At 43.9% G+C, this 27,187-nt stretch overlaps 1 protein-coding gene, 1 long non-coding RNA gene and 2 pseudogenes across 2 annotated transcripts in view; all 4 read left to right on the forward strand.

The window, feature by feature from the left end:
- Positions 1-10,494, forward strand: part of LOC111739119 — a 17,705-nt gene extending 7,211 nt beyond the window's left edge. The window contains exon 3 of the long non-coding RNA XR_002780110.1: positions 9,925-10,494. This is a non-coding gene — a long non-coding RNA (uncharacterized LOC111739119). The remainder of the gene's footprint in view (positions 1-9,924) is intronic.
- Positions 7,308-7,423, forward strand: LOC111739136 (annotated as a pseudogene).
- A 647-nt stretch (positions 10,495-11,141) lies between the features above and the next one.
- ZNF395 (zinc finger protein 395) overlaps positions 11,142-27,187 on the forward strand; it is a 37,693-nt gene continuing 21,647 nt past the window's right edge. The window contains exon 1 of the mRNA XM_011359335.2: positions 11,142-11,352. The gene's annotated coding sequence lies outside the window, so the exon portion shown is untranslated. The remainder of the gene's footprint in view (positions 11,353-27,187) is intronic.
- LOC111739165 lies at positions 14,321-14,439 on the forward strand (annotated as a pseudogene).

The raw sequence follows: 27,187 nt of genomic DNA on the forward strand, positions 1-27,187 counted from the left end.
CCCTCCCTCGGCGCGAGCTGGGGGCGCGCGGGCGGACCGGGAGCGAGGTCCGGGGGGAGAAGGCTCCGGGGACGGGCTGGGGGACTGGGCACCGGGCCCGGGCACCGCTGGGGCAGACGGACGCCGCTAGCGGGCAAGAGAGGCGAGCGGCGCGGGGCGGGGCCTGTCGCGAGGGGCGGGGCCTGTTGCTGGGGCTGGCGCAGGAAACGGGGAGAAGGGGCCAGTCCTACTGGCTGCCTGTTTGGGCTGCTTGTTTACTCCTGGCGGGGGAGCTTTAACCCGAAGGGCGGGAGGGAGAGAGGGAAAACGCGGACTGGATGTCTGAGCCGCTGGAGCAGGAGTGGAGCGGAGGAGGAGGGGAGGAGGGGACTGCAGCGGAGGTGCCAAGGCCGCCGCGTTCTTGGAAGGATCCAGCAAAAGACGCCCTGGATAGTCGTTTTTGTGTTTGTGTTTGTGTGTGTGTGTGTGTTTTTTTTTTTTGGAAGGGGAGTGTTGTGTTTTTTAAAAATCCTAGTCTGTTCCTCCTCCTCCACACACACACACACACACACACACACACCCCTCACACACTATTTGGTGAAGGGTGTGCGCACGCAGTTCTTTTGGCCCTGAAATTCCTTAATCCTAGAGCGATCTCCCTAGAGGAGAGGGCTGTGCCTACGTGCTCACAGGGATTTTTGCCTCATGAGGTGGTTGTCTGTGTGCGTGTTGTCCCTCAGTAGGGCTCCGCCACTTTTCTTAATCCAGGAAATGATTCAATTGCAGTATCGTCGTTTATTTTGCGTGCCTGCGTGTGGCTACAGTTACACAGATAAGTTAATTTTTGTCTATATTCTAGGCATTCCAGCCGCTTGAGCGTCCTTGTCTAACTTGTAGATGAGAGAGCTTTTCCTAAAATGCAAAGTGTTCCGTGAATGTATTCACTTAAACACAGAGGGCCGCTGGCAGTGTTGCAATACCTTCCTCAAATATTGTTTTTCATTATCTGAAAAACCACCTGGTACATTACAGAGATACTGTAACATGTAATTTAATATTGTACCAGTAACTACCACGTAACCATTTTATACACGAGGAATTGAGGCTCAAAAAGACTCAGTGGCTTGTTAAGAAGTCAGCTAGTCCAAGAGCACAAGAACACAAATCCTTTGACTCCCAAAAGGTGTCTCTCCCCCACACACCCCACTGTGGAGTGACATATGTAATTTTCTCTGACCAGCATTGATTCCTTTGCAATATCAATCCTCTATTCTGTGTGGTTTTATTTAAGCTCAAAACCATAGAATCCCATCCTTCTGGCAACAGTGGTCCAAATGGGTGGGAATTTTAATTAAGCAGAATCAATTAGAGTTTTTCCCTAAAATTAACGTTTGAACATGAGAGAGAAATTTTGACTTCTGCTGGTGTTGCTAAATTGGAATGTCATAGTTGATACCTGCCAGCAACAGTCTTCCCAAGTATATGAGGGAAATTCTTGTTTTTGGAGTAGGAAAGAGTGAGACTAATAAGAAGGGACAGACAGAAATGAGAGCTTTAGAGCACAAACCCTGACAACTTCGTTTAAACCTGGAGTCTGGCTGCGTCAGTGGCCAGTACAAACTCCTGGATTTCCAGTTAAGTAAGCCAACAAATTCATTTTTTTGCTTAAGCTAGCATGAATTGAGTTCCTGTCACTTGTCTCCAAAGAGAGGCCTGACTAATAAGTTTGGCACAGTGTTATTTATTTATCTCTCAGAAAATTAGTTGGTTGCTGGCCACATCTATCACTTCTTAAGTGTTCTAGTTCCCATGAGTCATAACAAGTATAAGTCCTATGGGTATGGGAAGACAGAAGAAAAATATAATTCTTCAATATTATTATATGATAAACAGCACTCAATTCAACAAATTCAAATTAGAAATTGGATAGATAAAATTTCACATTGGGGTACTGTGATAGTCTCAGTCATGAAGATAAGATTGAGGTTTTTGAGATGAGATTATTACAAGGTTTTTAGTTATAAAGAAAGAGGAATCGATAACAACTATTGTATCTCTTGGTTAAAACCGAAGGGTGGGAAGATAAGTGATTACTTTTACAGAAGTAATTAAAAGTACAGGACATTGAACTGCAAGGAGCAGGGGCATTTGGAGTCACAGAATCTTAGAGACAGAGGGAGTCCCTGACAGATAATTCTTCTTTCTCCTGAACAATTCTGGTGATGCACAGTTAGGTAGGTCACAAGCAAATGGTGGTCAGTGGTCCACTGAGAGCAAGGAGGGATGATCCTTCACATACTTTGTCAGCTATTTTAAGAGTATAGAAATAAAATTGAGGAGGTTCTGTGTGTGTTCCTTAGGAACTTACCAGAGAGACTGGAACGGGTCTGATTCTGTTGTCATGAGAAGAAAAAATAAAATTCAAATGTGTACAGTACCGATCCCTTGCTGCTCCCTGACTTCCAGGTGGAGGATTCTTGGCTGGCTCAGTCAGCTGCTAGGTCTTTGACAAAGTTAAGAGACAGATTTCAGGGGCAGGCCATATTTTTCCACTTGAGGGAGGAGGAGAGAGGAGAAGAGGGAGTGAGGAAGCAAGAAGAACAAGGTCAAGGACAGTAGAAGAGAGAAGGCGAAGGGGAGAGAAACAGCTGTTGGTGGGGGTTAGGATTTGGGAGACAGAAATTTGAAAAGAGGATTTTTAGAAGCTTTATTGTGTGTGGTCAGATGAAATTTCTCCTTGGCTTCCTCCTAAAGAAAATGTCAGGGAAGACTTAACATTATTTTTAAGGCTTTTTTTGAATCGAATTTGTTTTTCTCCTGCCTGTCGACCGGATTTCACAGGTCTGCCATTAGCATTTTGTAACCTCTCCAGCTAATTGAGTGTGCTATAGTATCTCACTTTCTGTACCTTTTTCCAAAACATAGAAAAAAATCAGAGTGACAACAATAATTTCCATTTATCAAGTGGTGGGTGAGCATGTTGACAGTGGAGCAAGTGTATGCTAAAGTACGTGATAGTAATGATTTTCTAGCCATTGTTGGCTCTTAGTATTCATGTCAAAGAAGCCTGGCAGGTTACTGGCTAGTGAATTTCAAAGATTCTCTTTGGGGTGATTAGTTTGGATCAGGATGTAAGCCATGAGGGAAGAAGAGAAATATCAGAGGAATAGCAACCTATTCCTCTGGGAGTGTGTAGAAATCTAGTTCCTATTTATGGCAGATCTCACTCCTATGTTTGGTTGCTAAATTGATGGAAAACTCAGTTGTATGTATAGCTATTTCTCTTGTCCTCAGCAATCATTTAAAGCTTCTCAGGGTGATCTGAGAAGCAATCAATTATACTGTCAGATGGAGAAAGTTGGGTTTGGTGATTCAACAGCTTATAGCTGAGAAGGTTGTGAGATTGGCTATGTCTAAAACAGATAGTGGAAAATCAGAGTGCTCCCAGGCGGGTAATACAAAAGGGTAATTGAACAGGATTTGATCAATTCATGTTTCTACTCCAAAGTATTATAAGGATTATTAAAGCTGGATGAATTGTAAGTTAAGAGAATAGTGTGGTGACTGGATATATTATCAAGGTAAGATTATGTGTTTCATGGGCAAGTGTTTGACTCTCCAGGAAACCAGATCAGTAAGATCAGTAAGGCCATTCTTCTCATTTAAATTAATTTAGACAGGTCTATGAAGAGGAGAAACTTTTTGTTAGTAAATGATTTAAACTTGGAATAATTAGAGTTGAAGGAAACTCTAAGTTTCAGACATTGCTATCTATACTGAAATGTAAGAGGAATTTAATAGTGTATGTAAATCCCTTTTTACATCTAGTGTCTTATAAGCTGGTATTGTGGAGTTGATTACTAATTGGGTAGTGATGGAGGCCAACCAACAATGGATGTGAGCAACTGTGCTGACAGGGTATACAATAAGATGTTTGGCATAAACATGGAACGATATCTTCTATTCAATTCAGAAGAGCCAGAAATTGTCATAAAATGATTGGCAGCATTTAAAGTGCTTTAGAAACAGGCTTTTATATTTAGGGTTTATCTGACTGGTTTATGGACTTAAATGAATCTTTTCATTTTGTTTGTCAAGAAGTCATTCAGTTGATCAGCCTCAAATCCTGGACAATGGTTAGTTGGCACATCACTGGTGTGGCCCTGTGGAAGTTGTTAGTATTTCCCAGTGCTTTATGGTGCTGCCATTCCATGTATGTATGGTAGGAGCAGATCACCCTGTGCCCTTCTTTTCACTTGTCAAGAACTACAGTAGTCCCACATTAATGGTTCTCTCTGCTAGGGAGTGCCCAGCCAGGAATTAAACAGGGTCTGGGCCATTCTTGATGATCTGGATGGTCGAGATTGTAGCAGGCACACCTGCCTGGGGCAGGAGTTTGGTCCTGCAGAAGAATAAGGAAGTATGACAGAATGCATATGTGGGGTTAGTGAACAAAGTGGAATATATTTGAGGGGATGAAGTTTAACAGCTGGCCCGAATGAAACGCTGGTAAGTTCTCTAGAGAAAAGGCAACCAGCCCCTTTTCTGGGGGCCTAGGGGATACCACTGCTGTGGAAGGGAACATAAGAATAGAAGCCTGAAGAGCAAAGTCACATGGTAAAACACAGGGCAGAAAAGTAATAATTATGTGTTAATTGGAACCAAAAAAACTAAAATAGGGGGTGGCGTGAATGAGCACTTTTCTGTCAATGCTTCTTACTGGTTGTTTTGCCTTTGCTTAATCCCTTCTCTAGCTCTCTCTTTGTCTCTTTCTCTCTCTCTCCCTCCACCTCCCCGCATCTGTTTTTCTAGTAACATTCATTATCTAGGAAGTGACATGATTTGAGGCTCTCCCCCCACCCCCGAGGTATAACCCAGTCTTCTCTCTACTTTCTTAGTCTAAGGTTTCCTGTCCTATTCCACTTTATTTAACATTATCTCTTAAATAGCTCTGTGTTATCTCCCTTATGGGTGGGAAAAGCTGCTGCTTCAACCCATTTTAAGGACTTTCTACAAGAATATTTTTACAGAGGCTATAAGGTAGAATATGGACATGGGCTGCCAGAGACACTGGGGGCTGCTCCCATAATATTCGTTGAGTTGAGCTGAATTGGTATTTCATCACGTGGTATTTTTTGTACCTGATGTGCTTCAGAGTGAGAGTCATGTGTAGATAGTCTTAAGCCTGTGCAGAAACTTTCCTTGGCCTTCCACACTCCTCTGGTCTCAGTTACTGGCACCTCCCCTGGGGCACAATGTAGGGTGAAGCAGGAGTTGGTCCATGGTCAAAATGGTATTGTTCTGGATTTTATCTTCCTGCCTCGAACAGTGAGATAAACATACTTTGAATCCCCATTTTTTCATATGCTCACTAGAAAGCAGACAGGGTTGTTCCAGAGTGGATTTCCTGTGTCATAGAAATCACAGATGCATAAAAGGAAAAACCAGATGTGCACAGAGAGCCTGCCTGGGCTTACACATTCTTTCATACCCAGAGTCATAGGGTTTTATGGTCCGTGTTTCCAAAGCCAGCTCATTTTTTCCTCTTTTGAATATGTGCTTTTGCTCATATTCAGCGTTCCAGAGCTAGGAGGAAGTAGGCACGGATCTGGGTGTTTATGCACTGGGGTGTATCTCTGGATATCTTCACACGTGTGAGAGCTTGTTTGCTTGAAAGTGTGGCTGTGCAGATTTAAGCAAGCTACTCCAGGGATACCCTTAAGCTTTGAACAAAGTACTTGCAACCACTCCATCCTTTCTCATCCATGAAATGCAAAGCCCACCTTCTTCAGGAAAGCCTTACAGATTGAGTAGATCAGAGAGCCGATGCCATTTGCCCCAGGCATGTCTGCAAACTACTTTCTCTTAGAATTCCTGAATCTCATGTCTTTTAGAGTGAAAATGCTTAAAATTGGTGCTGGGCCTGTTTTTGTCCACTAGGATACATTGTGATTTTTCTCATTAAAAAGAAAAAATATGTTATAAATGCAAAATTACCAGTATTATCCTTTTCATTTGAAACTCATAGCCCATTTTGAGGTTGTGGTATGAAGCTGTGTTTAGAATTGTGTATCATAAAGGTTACACAAGTCCCTAGTTTAAGTGGATGAGAAGCAAGGCAACAAACAATTGAGTAGCTGGTATCTGGATGTCCTATTGTAGGAGAGCTAAATTCTGGAGGGACTAGTTGCAGCTAAAGCAGTAGATGGACACCTGTTTCAGGGGTAACTTTTTGGTAGTCTAACCAGACCCTTGATTCATGATCATTTCTTGAATGCCTACTCTGTGCTATACACAGTTCTAAAAGCTATGGATATAGCAATAAACAAAAATATAGTCTCTACTATCCTTGAACTTATAGTTGAGCGGATGGAGACAGGCTGTCAGGTGGTGATTAAGTGCTGCTAAGAGGAAAAATAAAGCAGGGTCAAGGATGGTTGGGTGGTGCTATTTTAGAAAAGTTAGCAAGGGAATGTCTCATAGGATGTATTTGAGCAGGGACCTGAATCAAGTAATGGAGCTAGTCATGGGCTATATGGAGAAAGATCGTTTCAGCCCAGAGGAACAGCCTCGGAAAGATTGAGTTGGAAGTGGATCTAAGGGATAGCCAGGGGGCCGTTGTGGCTGGTGTTGGGTGAGCCAGGAAAGAGTAGTGGGTGGTGAGGCCGAAGGGTGACTGGGGGCAAGACTATGTAGGGTCTTGTAGTGAGGGAGGTGAGAAGTGATAGAAAAATTTGAGCCGAATAGTGATATGATATGATTTAGATTTGAAAAGGATCGCTCTGGCTGCCATGGTATTGGGAAGCCCCAGAAAAAGCAGAGAGAACAGTTAGGAGCTTATTGTGGAAGTCCAGGTCAGAGACATGGTGGTCTGGCAAGGGAAGTAGTGCTGGAAATGGAGGGACACAATTGGATTCTGGGTATATTTCATAGATAGAACCAACAGGATTTTCTCATGGATTGGGCGTAAGGTGTAAGAAAAAGAATTAAGGATGACTCTGAACTTTGTTTTTCTGTATGCTTGTTTTTTGAGCAACTAGAAAAATGAAATTGCAATTTATTGAGATGGGAGAAGCATATTTTGGAGGGAAATCAAAAGTCTGGTTTTGGACATGTACAACTGAGATCTGATTTTGAACATGATTTTGGACCTGGTACATTTGAGGTCTGATTAGACATCCAAATAGAGATGTCAAGTAGAAAATTGGTGACAAAAATCTGGAGTCCAGGAAGCCAGGTATAAAATTAGGCTCTGGTGGAACCTGACGACTCAGTTCATTCCTTAGGTCTCATCCTGTTCTAAATACATGGTTAGAAAGTCTTCACCAGTCTACGCCCATGCCACCCTGAATAAACCTGATCTCGTCTGACCTTGTAAGCTAAGCAGGGTCGGGCCTGGTTAGTACTTGGATGGGAGTACTAGGAAGACCAGGTGCTGTAGGCATTAAAGAAAGAAAGAAAAGAAGGAAAGAAAGTCTTCATCAGCCCTGGGATCCACTGAGCATCTGAGGCATGCTATGAACCAGAGATTGCCTGGACTTTGGTGGAATAGCTCTAGGCAGTCCCCTGAGTCCAACTAACAATTTACTATTAACCAATGTTTATCGAGTACCAACTGCATGTCAGGCATTGTGCCAAATGCTGAGTACTCAATGAAGAACAAGACATGCTCCTGTCTTCATAGAATGTTTAGTCTTGTAAGGGAGTAGGATAAGAGAATGGCTATTTCAATACAATGCGACGGGGGTAAGTGTAAAGTGATATATTCAACATAAAGAAGAGGCACCTAATCCAGTCCTGGAAGTCAGAGAAAGTAACAACTAAGCTGACTCCTGAAGGATGAGTAGTGATGGCCAGGTAAAGAGGTAAGAGATTGGCATAAAGAGTGTTCTAGGCAGAGAAAAAAAGCATGCATCAAGCAAAGAAAAAGTCTGTGCAGGCAAAGAACAAAAATTCAGTTTAGCATGTCTGGAGTATATAGTGAAGTGGGCAGCCAGGGAAGGATAAGTAGTGGATGGAGAGATAATTAGAACCTGCTCCATGAAGGTTCTTAATGAGCAATGCTGGGATTTTGTTATAAAAGCTACAGGAAGCCTTTGAGGAGTTATAATAGGGGAAAGGGTTAGTGTAAAGAGTGGATTGGAGGGAGGCAAGGCTGGAAGCAGTTATGTCAGGGGATTGGAGATAGTGGCTGGCAATCCCATACTCATACTATACCTGTAAATATGTCCATATAATATGAGGCAGGGCCTGGGTCTGTTTGATTAACCTCAAGCTAATGAGAAATGCTCTCCAAGAAGCTAATTGGATGCAAAAGAGGTACACGGTGCCTACATTTTAACAGGGAGCTGGCGTGTGGGTGGAAGCAAGGTGAAATGCAGTTCTAGGATGGGACAGCTTCCAGGAGGGCAAGCTCTAATCATGGGGGGGCGGGGGCAGTTGGAGAGCCAAGATCGGAACCCTACAAGTTATAGTCTTTCAAGTACATTTTGCTTTGTGTAATGTGTGTCCTGAGCAGTGTGTGTTTAGGACAGAGCTTGGATTCTGTGTGCTGGGCGTGTGTTTGGGAATGGATGTTTGTGGTGGGAAGTTCTGAGTCTGTGTTAATGTGCAAAACTCTGGAATGCATACTGTGCAAGTACATACCTGCAGTAAAAAAGGGATATGCATGCAATATATGCTGTGAGATAGCACATGCCTTTTAACGGCTTGTGTTCGCAAGACGCAGTCTCAAACTGAACAAGCTATGGGTTCTGTTCAAATCTAGAGACTACTTTGGTTCACTTTGCATACAGTGGGCACTCACATATTTGTCAAATGAATGATTATTTCAATTTTAATAAAATTCAAACGTTTTTGAAAATATGTAGTTTTGGTTACAAATTTGAACTAGACATTTTAAGAAAAATAAACTCACAGCCAGGCACCAAAATCCATTTATAAAATCTAGCAGTTTAAATACTGTAATGGAGTTTATAGACTAGCTCGAGTCCTAGCTCATGTAAAAAATGCTCACTATTTCATTTTATTCAATAAACATTTGCTGAATACCTTGGCCACATAGGCAGCACTGGGCTGTTGCTGGCAGAACTCATTGACCTCTCCTCTGAGTCACTCTAGTCTAGGTGCTGCAATTAAAGCTTAATTATATGCTGTCTTATATTGTTTCTTAATTGTTGCATGTTCATTAATCCACACTGTATGTTCCTTGGGGGCAGAGCCTATATTATCAACTTTAGGATAGGGATGAACTTGGCAGAGAATATACAGAAGTGAGTAAACATCCACTTTTTGAGGATAAAAAGGAAACAAGAACATAAAGCTATTTATGAACTGTAGTAATACATTATATATGATACCTCAAGAAAAAGAGAGCATATATTGTTGTTAACTAAAATATTTAATGATAAAATATAAAATTTGAGTCTACATTTTCAGGTTAAGGGAAGGCTTTGGGTATGAACATAATTGCTGTAATCTCCACAATGCCTTCATTCTGTTGTTCTCTTTAATGCAAAACATGTCTATTTCCTTGAGGATGAGAGTTAAAAGGCAGAACCAGTCTTTGGTGAATTATTTGACAGCAGAATTAGCCTATAGCTGGATTTCTCAACAATGGCACTATTGACATTTTAGACCAAGGTAATTCTTTGTTGTTGCTGGCGGTTGGGGGGCTGTCCTGTGCATGGCAGGATGTTAAGCAGCATTGTCAGCCTATATTTATTAGATGCTAGTAGCACAGGCCCCTCCCCCTTGTGATAATCAAAAATGTCTCCAGACATTGCTCTCAGTTGAGAACCAATGTCCTATAGAAATTTTGGTTCTATTTAGATATTTTTCTATTTTAACAAATGGTGAGAGATGAGGGGAAGGGAAATCATATTTATTGCTTATTTGTTCTGAGCTAGGAACTATACCTATATATTTTTAAATTTTATTTTACAGATAAAGAAGCTGAGGCTCAGAGAGATTAAAGAACCTGCTGAAGATCATAAAGCTTGTTCAGCAGTTAAATCAGGATTGCACACCAGGCTTGTCTGACCACAGAGCCTTTAGCCCTTTACAGTACACTCCCCACTGCTTCTCTGCAAGAAAAACAGCATACCTTACATTGAAGGTGAACTGCAAATTCAACAAGTATGCTCCCAAATATTTAAAAACTGTTTTGAGGAGGGGAATCCTTCTTCTAGTCGTTACATGTATTTGAGTACGATTACATACGTCCACACATATAGACGCTGGGGGCCCTCATTACCGTCGTGCCTCTGGTCTTATCTATGAAAAACATAAGAGCAACACAATGGAACAGCTTCGATTCTCCTTGTTACAAATTATACAAAAGCCAGAGCCTAACGGTGCCAAAAGCAACTGGTATTGTTTACATAAAGGCTGAAAGCTAATAGTTAACTTTCTCCCATTCCAGAAAAAGTAAATAACGCCTCATTTTACAACTACAAAGGAGTAAAGTGTCATAAAATAGAGAAGAAAACATTAAATCAAAAAGGAAATAGAAAATTCGGTTCCAATGCTCCCTCTGTCTCCGGCTTTCGCTCGCGCTCCGGGTGGGTCCGGGCTGAGCGGCCTGGGTCCCCATTGCCCCTGCCAGGCTCTCCTCGGTGGCGCCCAAGGCTTTCTGGTTTCCTTTCCCGCCCTGTGGCGAGCTCGGCCTCTCTCGGAGAAGCCTGTCCCAGAGCCAGGCCTGGGAAAACAACAGCAAGAAACTTTGGCCCGGTTGGCGTTTCAGTGAAAAAAGGCAAACGAGTACTCAAATTTGGTTCGGGGCTGGCAGCCGCCGGTTCCGATTTTGGGGTGGGGGTGGGGGGTGGGTCATAACTCGGTCAGGTTCAAGTGCGCATGTGCGCGAGGAATCTCTCGGACACTTATTGAGCGCCCACTGTCTACGAGCGGCGGGGGGTGTGTATCCGGGCGCGCGGTGGGTGTGTGGGGCGGGTGCAGGCGCGCGTCGCCGGTGAGAGGCGCGCAAGCCGCGTGCGCGCGCTGCGCCTGGGGCTGGGGGCGGGGAGAGGGGGTGGGGGCGGGAGCCGTGGGGGTGTGTCCCTGAGTCTCGCTCGTTCACTCGCTGGCTGCCGTGCTCCTCCGCTCCCTTCCCGGGAGGGAATCCGGGCCGGGTTGTGGCCGCGGCCGCGTACGTGAGCGCAGTGTCCCAGAGAGGGAGGGCAGGCCGGCCAGGTGGGCGCGAACCGAGCCTCGGCGGGCGGGCGGCCGGAGCAGAGCCGGGCGGTGGGCCGCGCCGGGTGGGCGGGCAGGGGCTGCGGCAGCTGCAGCTCCAGCTCCGAGCCGAGCCGAGCTGTCTGAGCGGGAGCTGCCGGCCCGCGCTGCTGCTGCTGCTGCTGCTGCTGCTGGCGGGGCGAGGTGAGCTGCGCGGGGATTTCGCTGCGCTGCAGCCGGGGGACAGGGGCGGCCCAGGAACTTCCCACGCTCCGCACGCCCGCGGGGGCCAGGCGGGCGGCCTGAAGGCCCGGGAGGCTGGCGGGCCGTGGAACGGCGGGTCGGGGCGCGGGGGCGCTGCGACAGTGCCCGCGCTGGCTGGGTGGGGGTGGCCGTCCGCTCTCCCGTGCGTCGCCTTGTTTATCTCGCTCGCCACTGGCGCTCGCCAAGGCACCCCTCCCCAACTTTGAGCGATTGTCCCGAGTCGCCTCTCTGACGAGGTTTACCTGCCCCCTCCCTGACCCTTTCCGGCTGGTTAGCCAGTTCAGTCCTCCCGGCGCCCCGTGCGTTCCTGCCCACTCCACTGAGCGAGCGGGCGGGCGGGCGGGCGAGTCGGACTCCGGGACGCGCAGCACGACACACCCTCCAACTCGGGGGCTGGCCCCCACCCTTTCTGTCCTTTTCTGTCCACCCCCACTTCCTTCCGCGCTGTTTAACCCTGCCTCTCCTCACCAGTGGCCCCTGGCCCTCCTTGGAGATGGCACTGTGGGCATGTGGGGTGCCCGGTGGGGGCTAGACGGGGAGTTTGTCATGTGCAAACAGTTTCAAAGGCAGCATTTTCTTCCCTTCCTGTCTTGGAGTTCAGGGCGCAGCGCCTTCACTTTAGGTTTAACTCAGAAATCTAAAGAAGCCCACCTGCCCGGCGGTGAAGTGGTGCTGCTACCTCCGTGATTTCAGGCAGCCCTGGCCAATCCTGGTGGCTTCCGAGCACGTCCACAAGGCGAGCGTTCATGGTACCAGGCTGCCAGGCGCAGGGATTACCTAAAGGCCGACACCACCTTCTTTACATCCCTCTTTCCAAAAAAAGTGTATCTGGTGTAGTTTGCCTGAAAATGAGTGATCAACAGGTATTTGAAGCCTTTTTCACACCTTCCTAAAATGTTGTGTAAACAGGTTCAGATCTCAAAAAACTTGAAACACAAGGAAATATAGTAATTAAGTTCAGCTCCACAGGTACTTTTGAGGGGCTGCTGTGTTCTTAGCACCATGCCAGGCTCTCTGCGAGATAAGAGGCTCACAAGAAATCTAAGGCCTTAGAAAGCCTACTGACCAGGTGGAAGTGATTTGAGAGCTCAAGTTCACATTAATGTGCTATGACTGCCTAAATTACTGTAAATGCTGGGCGAGGGGGCAGGAGGAATATCAAAGGAAAGGTTAGAGTTGGGGAATGGGCTTAGAGTACTAAGTTCTGAAATGAGTTACACATTGAAGAATAACTCACTGGTGAAGTCCCAAAGGCAGGAGAGGCAGAAGTAACAGGTGTGAGAGGTCGCAGAGGGACTACCAGAGGAGAAGGGGTTCCAATAGTGACCTCAGTGAGGGGAGATACAAAAGGTACAAGAGATGATGCCCTCTTTATAATCTCATGGAGGACACAGAAAGACTTAAACATGTGAAATAAAACTCAAGATAGGGCACAGTTAAAATGCAAGATGTAGAATAGGTGCTGTTGATCAGAGAAGGGAGCTATGGGCAGGAATCACCAGGACTATATTCCGGGAGGATGAGATCTTTGAGATGGACCACGAGGTGCCAATGGACATGGCATTGCCAAGAGACGAGGAGATGGCCTTGGCCAGACCAAGGACTGTTTCCTGAACAGTAGGAGATAAAGATGGAGAGGAACAATGGTTGAGATTGTGAAAGGCCCAGAAAGCCGACTGGGGGATTGCAGTTTACCCCGGGTGTACTGAGGAGACAAAGTTTTTTGAGCCAGGGAGTAATGTAATGAAAGGGTATATGGAAGGGTTTTTAAAAGTAATGTTAGGAGACAAATCAGGCTGTTATGGTTGTGGAGTGCCCAGGGTTTGGACTGGGATAACTGGAAAAGAGGGTGAGTTTTAGAAACATTACTGTTGAAATAATCTGTTGACAGGGGCAGGGTGAAGGAAAGAGATGAATGGAAATTAATTCCTTGTGGAAATTGATTACACGCCAGGGCCTTGGAGCTGCTGTAGTTAGTAACTTGAGAAATCGGAAATGTGTGTTTTGGAGAGAAGTAATTGACACTCAGGCTGCAGAGAAGTTTTGTGTTTGCCAAGACATCCAAACATAGGTGTCCTGCAAGCAACTGTGACTCCGAGATTGCGGAGAAACCAGGGTGTGTGGTGTGGGAAAGGCTGCCAAAGCTGAGAGAAGGAAGGCACTCCGGGGATAAATAGGGCACCTTCTTGGTCATAGAGAGGCGGTAGAGGATGCTAGTGAGTGGGACCGAGGGTCGAGTTAGAAGGCTCCGTTCTGTATTGCCATTCAAATGACATTGCCTGGACCTGAACCTGAAGTTGGCAAAACGACTCTGGGGAATGGAGGCTCCAAGGAGAATGGGCTACTTTATTCTTCTAACCATGGTTGGAGGGGAGTAGAATGGAATTTGCTAAAGACATAAATTGTTGGGTTTTGAAACACGCTGAATTTTGCTCTCTATGAGACTTTTGGGTTAGTCCTGGTGTCCCATTCATGGGTGGGGATGGGAAGCAGCTAGATGATCTAAAGAACCATGTTGGAAATTTGGGGCCTAGGGATACTGACTTTCCCAGGGCCAGATCCCTTCCAACCTGCACCATTACCAGTTCCCAGAAATCCAGCGACCTGCCGGCATAGGTTTTTCCTGAGCTCTGAATTCTGCTTTTTTGTTGCAAGGGTGACTTAGGATGATTCGCTGAACAAATTCCCGAAGCTTCAGCTTACAACATCTGAGGGCTGGCGAGTTTGAAGGGTGATTGCAGAAAGTTGCAGAGTGAGTGGAGAATGTAATTGCAGTTCTTTCACACCCCCTGTTTCTCTCTGATGCAGGATCCAGAAACTAGCAGGGTAAGCTGACGTGCATGCGGAATGGTGTCCATCCGATATTTTTTCTTTATAGGGAATATATGGTGGTCAAAAAAAATATTGCGTCTATGGCCATGCTACCCTGAACAAGCCCGATTCTGTCTGATCTCGGAAGCTAAGCAGGGTCAGGCCTGGTTCGTACTTGGATGGGAGACCACCTAGGAAGACCAGGTACTGTAGGTGTAAAAAAAAAATAGGAGATTGTAAGCTGACAAGGTCCTTGCAATCTGTGAGGTCAACCAAGGGTTGCCTCGCCTAAAAAATTAAAAAAAAAATATTGCATGGAGCAGTGGTTGAGCTAATTTACTCTTCGTAGAGTAAATTAGTTTTCTGTACTATTTTGACTATGATCTACATTAAATAAACATCACAGCCTAGTACGCTCAATCATGTATGTATAAATCTACTTCAGGTTAGTGAAGTACTACCTTCTTTGGCTGGGTGCAATCTTCTCTGATGTTTTATTTTCTATTCTTTTATTTTTCATTTAAAAATGCTTATTGTCACCCACTAAATTGATTTAACCACTCTGTAGTGGATCATAACCGAGTTTGAAAAACACAGTTATAGAGAATTTTCACATCTAGTAAGTATTTATTAAGCCGCTCATGTGCAGAGCTACCCTTACCAGTGCTGTAGGTGGAAGGAAGCATGAAGAAGAGACTGAGTTTTCAGGCTATTTGGAAAGTTAAGATATCCATATGATTAAGGAGCAAGGAAAGATGAATAAATGCCAAAATGAGAAATAAGTGCCTGTAGAGTTTAGAGGAAGGGGTGAGCAACCTGCGATGGAGTGGCTTGGAAAAATTGTTTGGATTAAAGGAAGACAACCTGTTGGGGCATCTCAGAGTGCCATACAGGTGGGAGGTGTAGCATGGGCAAAGGCTTGGAGTTGGGAAAGTACACGGTGTGTGTAAGAGTGAAGAACACAAGTTTCTTGTAAGAGAGTAGGGGGAAATCAGGTTGGCAAGGGAGGTTAGGATCAAAATGTAGTGTAAGAGTTGTAAACGGGTGGCCCAAAGGATGAGTTCAGCCTTCAGATGTGTTATAATTTGGACCGCCCAAAGGTTTTTAAAAATTGGAAGCAATCCAGGAAACCTCTAGATTTAGGACACTCTTAAAGAATCTGAACAGGAGGCCTCTAGAGCTAAGTAGTGGCTGCCCACTGAGGATGGGAAACAGGCCTGGTGGTCCCCAGTCATGGTCCCAGGGCCCCTGTTGCCTCAGTGCAGTCTGTTTACATTCCCTGCTTGGTCCTGCAGGTCTTTGGGTTTGCGACCTGAGTTTTCAAGAGACTTGAATGCCAAGCTAGGGAATTTGGGATCGTTGTCTTGGACTCTGGGTGGCCACTGGAGGATTCAGGTGGGAGTCTGACAAGGAATCTGAGATATTTATGTGCAAATGACTTGTTTTAGACAAGTCAACAGCACCTTCTGAGGTGCTGCTGACTGGGACTTTGTAAAGTATTTCTGATGATTGGAATGGTACTAACTGTGGAGGGCTTTGAGTTGTATTCTCTATAGTGAGGCAAATTCCTAGTGACTCCAAGATCTCTCAGGCCTTCCCATTTTCCGTTTCTGGCCGCCATGGTTAGATCGTGGCTCCTGGCATATATCCTCTGAGAACGATGTCAGGGTAATAACTTGGTGAGATGTGAGTCATGACTGCTAAATGCCGTATGACATTAGATTCTCAGGAGCTTTGGTTCTGTGAGTCAATAATAAAGAAATAGCAAGGAAAGGAGCTATGTCATTTCTTCTCTTATATCCTTACTCCTGAGATGGCCCCAGGGGGGTAGGCCTCCAGGATCCAGAGATTTATAATAAATACAGAATAGCTGGTTCAAGCCCAGATGTTAATGCAGATGACTCCCGGAACACTAGGCTGCTTTGGGGATCTCCTGAAGTGAATAAGTTCAGGTCTCCATGATCCTGAGATAGTCTGGTTTACCTGGGAGTCCCATAACCACCTGTTAGGCTTCCTACAGGTGAGAGGGACTGAGCAAAAGTCACCGTTTTTGACAAGGTGCACAATCTGATTATTTTAAACTATTGCTTTAGTAACATTAAGAAAAGTTGAAACTGAACTGCTTTTTGCGTACAAATGTGTGGCCTGAGGATGCAAAGATAACTGGAAGTATGCCACATTGGATGAAATGAAACTCATATTCTATTTTATATAATGATTTGGTTACTAGATCAGAGAAATGATATAGCAGCTATGGTACACTTTGGCTTTATGGGAGAGTGTTTCACAGTTTCTTAAGATGCAATGGTCTATATTAAGTAAGTGGTAGAATGTGGACTAGATGGTGCTATTAATTTAATTTCATGGTGTTATTAATTGGCAAAAACTGTTAATTAGTGGCATTGAGTCAGTCTGGAAGGGGATCTGAAAATGAGTGCCATAGGGTTCTATTTTTGGCCTTGAGCTTTTCAACATTTTTTTCCAGTGTTGTGAATGAAGATACAGAAGGTATGTTTGTCAGCTTTGATGATGGTCCAAAGGTGAGAGGGATTGCTTATTTAATAGTTAAATCAAGGTTCAAAATTAAAAAGAGAAATTAAAAAAAGAAATTCAGTAAGGGATAAACCTAAAGTTTGATTTAGTTTTTAATAAAAGAAATTCAGTAAGGGACAAATTAAAAAAAGAAATTCAGTAAGGGATAAACTAAAGTTTGATTTAGTTTTTTAAATTTGTATCATAATGTATCAAGATGTTCATACATTCTGGTCAGGTAATTCTTCTAAAGGTGTAGCTGAGACCATATCCAAGATATAGATGATGTTTTATGCACAAAAATTATTCAGAGTTAAAAAAAAAAACTGTAGCAAAAAATAGGAAACACCTAAATATCCAATGGTGTGAGTGAGCTGGAAATAATTCATAGGTGATTCTGATGGATAAGTCTTTATAATGGAATATTATGGTCATTAAAAATAATGTTTAGAAATAGTTTTAAAATGACATGGGCACATGTTTTCTCTAAAAGTTAAGGTGCATCTACAATATGAGTTCAAATCTTTTAAAAAAGTACATAGAAAGTGACCAGAAGGAAATATACTAATAATTCTAATACCGAAATATAAATACTGGTTGCTTTCAGATGAATTGAATTCTTTTTTTCACTTTTTAATTTATTATTTGTATGTTTTATAATGTGTATGTTTATCACAGTGGGAAAAACCCTTCCTTACACATTTTAAAAATAGACTTTAGTTTTTAGAGCAGTTTTGGGTTCACAGCAAAATTGAGGGGAAGGAACAGAGATTTCCCATATACCCCCAGCCGCTACAATATTCCCCACCAGCGTGCTACATTTGTTACAACGGAGGAATCAACACTGACACGTTGTCACCCAAAATCCGTAGTTTACATTAGGGTTCACTCTCAGTATTGTACATTCTATGAGTTTAGACAGATGTATAACTAAGTATATCTATCATTATAGTATCATTTAGAGTACTTTCACTGCCTTAAAAATCATCTGTGCTCTGCCTATTTATTCTTCCCGGCCCCCAACCCCTGATCTCTTTACTGTCTCCACAGTTTTGCCTTTTCCACAGTGTTGTATAACTGGAACCATACACTATGCAACCTCTTCTGATTGGCTCCTTCACTTAGTAATGTGCATTTAAGGTTCCGTCATGGCTTTTCATGGCTTGATAGTTCATTTTTTTTTAGTGCTGAATAATACTCTATCGTCTGGATGTATCACAATTTATATGTTTACTTGCCGAAGGACATCTTGGTTACTTTCAAGTTTTGACAGTTATTATAAATAAAGGTGCTGTAAACATCTGTGTGCAGGTTTTTGGGTGTAAATTTTCAGCTCCTTTGGGTAAATACCAGAGAGTGCTTTTGCTAGATCATATTGTGAAAGTATATTTAGTTTTGTAAGAAATGGCCAAAATGTCTTCCAAACTGACTGAACCAGTTTGCATTCCCACCAGCAATGAATGAGAGTTCCTGTTGCTACACATCTTCACCAGCATTTGGTGTTATCAGTGCGCTGATTTTGGGCATTCTAATAGGTATGTAGTGGCATCTCATTGTTTTAGTTTGCATTTCCCTAACGACATGTGATGACATCTTTTCATGTGCTTTTTTGCCATCTGTATGTTTTTTTTTGATGAGGTGTCTATTAAGGTCTTTGGCCCATTTTTAATCAGGTTATTTTCTTATTGTTGAGTTTTAAAGGGTTCTTTGTATATTATGGAGAGTAGTCCTTTGTCAAATGTACAAATATTTTTTTCCTAGTCTGTGGTGTGTCTTTTCATTCTCTTGAACACTGGTATTTTAAAAACATTTTATTGTTCAAGGACAGGATGAGGTAAAGGTAGATGTCATTCAGTGACTAATCTTGAGTACCTACCTGCTGTGTGTCAAGCACTGGATTGGGCTCTGGAGTCACAAAATAAGACTCTGTCCCGACCTTAAGTTGATGACCAGTTGAAAGGGTCAGACCAACAGGCGAACAGACAAGCACAGTGTACCCTGGTGGTATTCTAGGCACGCTGAAGAGGGACAGACCATGTGGGAAAAAGTTTCCAGATTGTTCTGTCGTTTGTGAGTTTAACGTAAGCCCCGTTAAGATGAGGCTTTTAACAAAGTGAATCCAGTTCAAAAGTGGATTAGAAATTCATTGACCCATTCAGGATCTAGTTTTAATGACCTCTGCTGGTCATGTGACATTTGGACAACTGCGGGGCCAGAGAAACACGAGCAAGCAAGACTACCCACAGGAAGGTGATGAGGATGATGTAGCATCAGTTATAGCAAGGTAAACATCATGAGACCAGGGATGAGACCGAGCCTTGCATTGCTCTGTAGGTTTAGCGACAAAGAGAGCAAGGGATGGATAAATTTAGAGAAACTTTTGAGTGGGATTTCCCAGGAGTGCATATATTCAGTTTATACCAGACAATAAGTTTGTGGTTTGAGTTAAATTTTTTCATTTTATTATTTTTAGCTTACGTGTAGAAAATTTGATTGAGTTTAATTTTGCCTAAAGATTACTTAAATATATGGCTTATTTAGAATCTACTCTGATTATTTAAAATATTTAGATTTTAGAATTTTCTTCGTGCTATTTTTGGATGACTTTTTTTTTGCTGTTGGGGGCACTGCTAGGGTGAAATCACATAGCAAACGTTTCTTAGAGAGCTCTGTAAAAAGAATAGAGGTTTATCTCATCTTTGGAGAATATCACAAGATGATTTCTGTCTCCATGTGATTCAGGCTTACATATTGGCATTTGAAAAATCAGTATTAGGCAAGAAAGTGCTCTCTCTTCACCTGGAGTAAAGCATTTTGGGGGTATATGACCTAGGGAATGACAGTTTTAGAAGTATGTAAAAATATAGGCAGAAGTTGGTTATTTAGGACTAAAGTTGGCAATATTTGTACATTGATTATAAAGGGCCAGTTCTCCTTTATCTCAGTAAATTTGGGCCCCGCACAGTGTATGGTACATCAACTCTGCTCGTTGAATTGCTATAAATTGGTTTACTGGGCCACATAGAGTATGTACGGGAAAAACTTAGACTACCATGAGCTGTTTTTTTTTGTTTTTTTTTTTGTTTTTTAAGGAAAATACAATAAGAAATAACACTTCTTAGCCTTTTTTGTCCTTGGAGTATTGGGAAGTCATAAAACACTTTTAGTAAAAACAACCACATTTGGTGGCTGTTTTTCAAAGTGCGGGGAGAATGAAAAACTCTCTTCTCTTTCTGTTTTTCTTCTGCTGCTGAAAGTGAATTGCTCTTGGTGTGCCGTTCTTAAATTCATGGGTCCTCTATCCATTTTAATCTTGTTATCTATTTTTATGGTGACTGTCACCATGGTACTTTGTGCTCTTTACATAGCACAACAGAGATTTCAGACGTCTGATAGGGCAGCTCAAAGTTCTGCTGCAGCCGGCGGAGAAACTGCGTTTGAGGAGTCCTTTTTTTTTTTTTTTTTTTTAAATTGAGTATAATTTGCATACAGTGGAATGCTCAGATCTTAAGTGTGCTGGTTAATCAGTTTTGACAAATGCATTTTGAGACAGAACATTTCCGTCATCACAGAAATGTTCCTCATGACCATTTTCAGATTATCTTCCCTACAACTGAAAGGACCATAGCTCTGCTTTCTAACACCCTAGGTTAGAGTTTTGCCTCCTAGGTTCTTAACATTAGAGTTTTGTGTTTCTGAGGACTTTATACATAGTCCTTTGCAGAGGTGAAGGAAGGGATGTGTGTTTAAAAATCAGTATCCTATAGGTTAGGTGGTCCTGGTGAGTCAATAATAATTTGGATCGTGTCTGATAGGACATTCAGATTCTTCCTTCTCAGTAATCTACGGGGGCCAGATTAATGTTAGGGATCTGGATCCCCACCTAGATGGGAGAGTCTGGCACAGACAGCTAGGCCTGGTGTGGAATAAGTGTGATTGGGCAAGGGCTGCTATATTTGGCGTGTGTGTGTGTGTGTGTGTGTGTGTGTGTGTGTGTGTATGTGAGTTGTGTTGGAGAGCTGGAATCCTCATCCAGAAGAACTGGAATGGCTCTTAGGACATCCCTTTGGATTACCCAGAAGCCTCCTGACATACTTTCTCCTTTTTCCTGCCTCTCCCTTGAACTAGCATATAAATTTAACAATCCACAGAGTTACAGAGTTGGGCTTGTACTTTTGAAACAAGATCCCTGTTGCAAAGCCCAGTGCTTTGCACTGCTGAGCTCTCAGCCTCCCGGGAAGTGTATGTCAGATTTGGGTAGAAATTTTCCCCAGACACATTACTGAAATGTGTTGAACAGGGTCAGTTTCTTTCTTTCTTTTTTTTTTTTTTTGAAAGTTAAATGTTTAAATGAAATTTTCATTATACAAGTAGTACACGAACACATTCTCCATAGGGGAAAAAAACATGGAAACCTTTCAGAGCAAAAAAAACCTTTCTTGACGACCACTTCTCATGCAGTCTTTCCCTGGAGGTCACCTGCTGTCACAAGTTTGTTGGTATTTTTCAAATGCTTTAGATATTTGCATTTATGGCCATGGACCTTAAAAAAAGTGACTGCTCGTTGCACTGCAAGTATTGTCTTTCCCTTGCCCCCCAGCTTGCAAGAGCACACACCTTGGTGATTGTGCCCTGTCCTTCTGTATAGGTCTTTTGCTTTTGTTTAACTCTCGAATGGCCTTTCTTAGAATCAGAAGGCTAAACTGTAGCCTTCCCCTAATTGGTGGACCTTTAAGTTATTTCCAAATCCACTACTGTTACAAATGTTATTCCGATAAACTTGGCTGCGCTTGCCTATTTGTAACACAGATGAGTGTTTCTCTAGGGTAGATACTGAGGAGAATTGCTAGGTAATAGGGTCCTTTCATTTTAAATCCTAATGAAGGCACATGACAAGGTCAGTTCCTAGCTTAGACTTAATGTAAGCCAGCACATACTTCTGAAACCCATAATTAATTATATCTGGTCCCTGCGAGGACTTTGGCCTGGATGTTGGTCATGGTTGTGTGGAGAAGAATTATAGGATGGATGAGCCGCACATTGTAGACTGGGTGATAAATTCTAAACCTAGTTCATTCCCTAACTGAAGACCTTCAATGCGTCTGTGATTCTTCTCCGTGCCATCTTTAGAAAACAGAGTGCTATACCCCTAAATGCTCAAGCCCAGGCCGAGGTGTGTGGAAGCATTTTAGTGTTCTGAAAAAACAAATCTAGAACACTGTCATGCACTTTTATTAACAGTTTCATTTTACATGGAGAAGGATAGTGTGCGTGTGTCTGTGCTTACACTTCTGGACATCGTCTCTAGATCTCTGAGAACTCTTGGAAACCATGAAAATTTGTTGTGATATCCGGCCAAACTCATGCCTTTAGTAGCCAGTATGACAAGGGAAGACTTGGCTGTGTCGCTCTTGAAGGGCACATGTTGGCGCCACTGGTCACTTAGCTGGCGAGAGGCAGAACCCTTTTGTACCCTGAATTATTTCACATGCTTTCGCCTTCAGATCCCTTATGCAGGTGGTAATGAAAATAGTTCTGATTTTGACCCTGGGGAAACCCCACTGTTGCATTCAAGCAATTGCCCAAAGCCAGTATTGCATTTATATTGTCTTCTTTCGGGGTGCTGGGGCGTCTCCTCCTCTGGTCTGTGGGTGTTAGCAGGCGCTCCTTCATCTGTTGTTTCGGGATTTGGAGACAGAGCCGGCGCGCGCTCCCTTATTGCTCTCATTTGCTCGATTTTCTCAGGGCCCTCCTGGCCTTGATCTTTCTGGGCACTCTGGCGTGCCCTTCCCCTCACACAGCCCATTTAGGTGACCGACTCTCTTCTCTGTTGTTTACAAGTTATCTTTTTTTGTTGGGCAGCAACCAGTGTTCCCAGTGTGGATGATTCTCTAATTTTATAGGGAGTAGGCGGCAGTGTGTTTCTTTTTGTTTTTAATACTTTTGCAGTGGTGCTGGACAAAAGGATTTTTTGTTTGTTTGTTTTGGCCTTTGTGACCACAGCAGGATGACAGTCTGATCTGCAGTGACATAGAGGCCCCTTTACTAGGTTCTGACTGTTGCTACAGAGCTCTTAACATGATTTTGATTTTTTTCCCTTATATGTATTGCCCTGCCCTTGTCAATGTTAAAATTTACTGGCTGCTTTTTTCCTTTACTTACACAAAGTCTTCCCTGTAATCGTTCCATAAGTTTGGCTTGGCATTACCCAGAGTTTGGTGCCTTTTTTTTTTTTTTTTTTTTTAGGCTAACATTTATTGAGCACTCTGTGCTACTCACAGTGCTAAGTAGTTGAGATACATTTTTTTCATTCTTTTTTAGGCTCCACTCTCAGAGGAATCAGAATCTCTAGGAAGTAGAGCTTGGCGACTCTTAAAAACTAAGGCGCTGTTAAAAAAATTGCATTGCCCCATCAAAGTCTCAAATTATCCCCTGGAGCAGGAGCCAGTGGTTTTCTTGTTTTAGAGGAGGGGAAACTGAGGCACAGAAAGGTGAGGTGATTTGCCCAAGGTCACATAACTGGGAAGTGCAGCCCTGACTCTTTCACTGTGCATTCTCTTTGGGATATTTGTAAAAGCGTTAAATGAGAATAATTGTCGCTGTGATCCTGGGGGACCCCCTGCTTGATACAACTTTGCTGTTGTAATGCCCGTTTCATTTCCTTTCCATGCCAAAACCACCAACACCACAGCGACCTCTTGGTGACTCAAGTTTTTACTGACAAGGAGCTTTTAAGAGGTCATCAGTCTAGTCCCTTACTTCTCTTACTTGATACATAATTTCCTTGTGTAATATAGAAGAAAGACCACATCTTTTGGAATCAGACATATTTGAACTCGCATCTTAGTCATGTCACTTTCCAGCTCTGTGTCCTTGGTGACATTATTCAATCTCCCTGAGTCTCAGTTTCCTCATCTGTAAAATAGAGAAGGTGATGATGATTATGTTATTGTCACGGATGAAATGAGATACAGTCTGTGAAATGCTTCACAAGTGACTGACGCATCAGTCTTTGATAAATGATAGTTGTTAGAACGTTCCTAAGGAACATCAGCCTTTGAAAGGCTGCAGATTGCATAGGTTTCCTGTTTTTCTCTTGCCTGTTTATTCTGTAACAGTTATAATGAAGTAGCTCGATGCGATTTTGTTGCTTGTGAACATCCCACTGCCTTTTCCCTCAGAAGGCTCTCGTCTTCTGCTGGCCCTGAACTAGGGACAGTCTGCCTGCCGACCTGATAAGAGCAAAGTTCCCTGTGGTGCCAGCCTCGTGGTGGGCAGGGGCTCACCAGCTCTGTGTAACCACGGCCCGTGTGTTTCGGCCTCACCGATCACCCATTTCATCCTTTGCTTCTCTCAAAACTCAGGAGTGTGGGCCATCTGGTCTCTGTGATTGATCCACATTTATTTTGTCACTTTGGTTAGAACATCCTCACTAGTGAGCACTCTGATCAATGTTGCCACCCTGTCCATTTGAAGAGAAACATCCAAGAATAGACACCCCAATAATTTGAGCTCAGACTGGGGTGACCACTCATTCAGCCTGTTTCCCCACCCCTTCTCCATCTTTGAACTCATCCCCAGTCCCACGATTATTGGGGCATGAAGAGTCCTTAAATGGCCTCCTCCAGAAAAAGGTACTTTCTTAGTGGGTTGTGCCTTGGGCAAGCTCCCCTCCCCCACTGGGCTCATTTTTCACTGTGTATTTAAAAGATCTTCCTTTACAGTATCTATAGTTTCTTTACTTTGTCTGACTTGGCGTTTTCTGGGGGAAATGTGTCTGTCTCCCTCACCCTCCAATCACTCAGCAGATTTTTCTTTTTAGGTTCGTAACACATTTTATTTCAAATTATGTCAAACACTTAAGATTTTAACATGCACACTGATCTAACTTTATAAGCTTAATCCCGAAAGCCATCTTTTTATCGGGCTTCAGTGTCAGATCGCTGGCTGTTTTTTTGCATTTTCCTGAAAGAAGCAAATTCTGATTCAGTCATCTAATTATCTAGCACAAAAATCCATGTAGCTGTGGAGCATATGAAGTGCTTTTATTAACAAGTGCTAGATGTGTGGTCCAGGCGGAAGCCCAGTCAGGCCTGAAGTTTCTTAAAGGCAGAGTATGAAGCTCAGGCTTCTTAATCTTTCTGTTTAGTTCATCGGCAAGAGCCTGGCACATGTGTTGCATGTCAGCAGATCTTTAAAAATGTTGTTTGTGTTCTGTGGTGCCCCTTTCCCTGGGTTTCTGGTGAGTTGGTGTGGAATTGTTTCCTGGGTGGGTCTGCACTAGCACGGGCTGGATCTAGATCCAGGAGAGCTGGAACCCAGGACCGGAGCGTCTGCAGCAGCGCTGGAGGCTGGAGGTCTGTCACAGGGACCGGCTGGGCTTTGCCTCAGGGAGGTTTGACTGCAGCCCTTGAACCTCCCTGGGCAGGGCACCAAGACTGAGATTTGGGCTCAGGGGAGGAAGGCAGGACTGGGACGTGTCTCACGTGGGAGCCTGCAGTGTCCTGGTCCTGGCTCTGGGCTTGGTGTTGAGCTCTCTGCAACAAGCCTGGGGTTGGTTCTTTGTGGCCGGCAGGCCTCTAGATGGAATGCGTTGGATTTCTGGGTTCCCCCATCCTGCTGCAATCAATTTTGTTGTGATTTCAATTACCTAGTAGCTCACTCGTGGTCAACTCTTTGCTCTCCTTTAGAGTCAGTAGTTGTATTACTGGTTCTGGTCCAAAGTCCTTTCACCCCCTTAATTCCCAGATGCCAGCTCAACAGTGGCTACTGGGCATTCGGAGTGGCCTGTCATCTTATTTAGCGCTCAAGCTCCTGTCTAAAATAGGGGAACAGGGGAAGGAAACACATCCGTTGAATTTCTTCCAGATGCTGGGCATTGTTCTCATTTTTCACCGGTGAGTTGGGAAATCGAGGCTCTGAGATGGTGGCTGTCACAAGTCACACAGGTCGAGGTAACTGGCTGCTACCTGCTCTTTCCCTGGAGAAGCACCCTCCGCAGTGGACCTTGGCTTAGCTTCTCCTGAACAGGCTGGGTATCCATTTAGAAGGGGCCAGTGTTAGCACTTCATGGCAACCAGCCTTTCTTTCCCCTCAGCCACAGCACCCCTGGGAGATGGGAAGCATTCCCATTGATGTTGGAAGGAATGTTCCCCTCTTAGGAGAGCGAGCAGAGTCTCTCAGGAGAAGGTGATAGAGTGACAGGGTGAGGAGCTGCCCCCCATCCTGACACAAAAGAGCTGAGGGGTTAATTAGAGAGTGAGAATAACGGGGAAAGCTGGGTTAAAAGTTGGTCTGCAGAAGCCTGGTTACCCGCCCTCTGGCCAGACAGATCTGTTCCCGTTGGCCAGTCAGCCATCCTGGTCTTGGAACAATTCTGGTATCCATCTCTTATTTCAGATTTTTAAATGTTATCAGCCACTAGAATGTTCTGTCATCCGAACAGCACATGTTTCTTATCTTGGGCCTTATAATTTCCAAGATTACAGCTTATTTCCCGTGAGTTTACATTTCGGACAGTGGCTCCCGGGTGAGACTTGGATTCCTGAGGGTTATCTGAGCACCTCATTCCCTTCCCTTAACTATTTATCTTTTCCGGCTAGCTGTCTAGTTAACCAAGCTTCTTTACGTGGGCATGGTGTTTCTTTAATTTCGGATCTCACTCTTCTGGCCTGGCTCTCAGACCAAATGATATCTGCCTTAGGCACTTGCAGCCCTGTGTACTCTGATAATCCACCACTGGAGAGGGCCGCTGCCTTTTTATTACCTATTGATTCTAGCAAGGCAAGTCACCAGGTGGCTCTCACCCTTCCCACAAGGCCCGCTGCCTGTTTGTTTAGTGCCATCAGGGAATGCCATTATTCATTCAGATGACTCTTGAGTTCCACATAGTTTTTCTGTTTTTAACTAATTAAATGAAAAGAGTATATGAAGTCGAGTCTGTGTTTCTCTGCCTTCTTAGAGGAGTGAGAACATGATGAACCCTGTACCTTGCTCTCGGGATTGACACGTTGGGCATCGTTGCCACAAAGGACCCCCTTTCTCACCTGTGCACCCCTCAGGGCCTTATGCTAATGGGTCCTGGATTGTTAGGCTTTTTAAATTCTCTCGTCTGTGTTTTGTGTTTTTGGGGTGGTTCTTTTGTTGCTAGCTTTTGCTTTTCTTTCCTATCAGGTGCCTCTAGATCCCTTCTTCCCAATGAAACTCACACTTTCTTCCTCACAGCATTGTGAGGTTCAGGCAAGGCAAAGTAAAGGCATCAGAGCTGTGGACTCCGAAGGCCTCTGTCCACACCCTCTGTCCTGAGCCCTGGTCTTGAGCCCCCCCCGCCGTCCATGCGGCTGGGGGAAGAGAGAATTGGACCAGGAGCAGCCAGGAAAATTGCAAATGCCACTGCCTGCTAGCTTGGGCAAATAAGTAACCCTCTTGAGAA

This window comes from Pteropus vampyrus, unplaced genomic scaffold (genome assembly GCF_000151845.1).
Source record: "Pteropus vampyrus isolate Shadow unplaced genomic scaffold, Pvam_2.0 Scaffold47, whole genome shotgun sequence".
NCBI classification, from domain to species: Eukaryota; Metazoa; Chordata; class Mammalia; order Chiroptera; family Pteropodidae; genus Pteropus; species Pteropus vampyrus.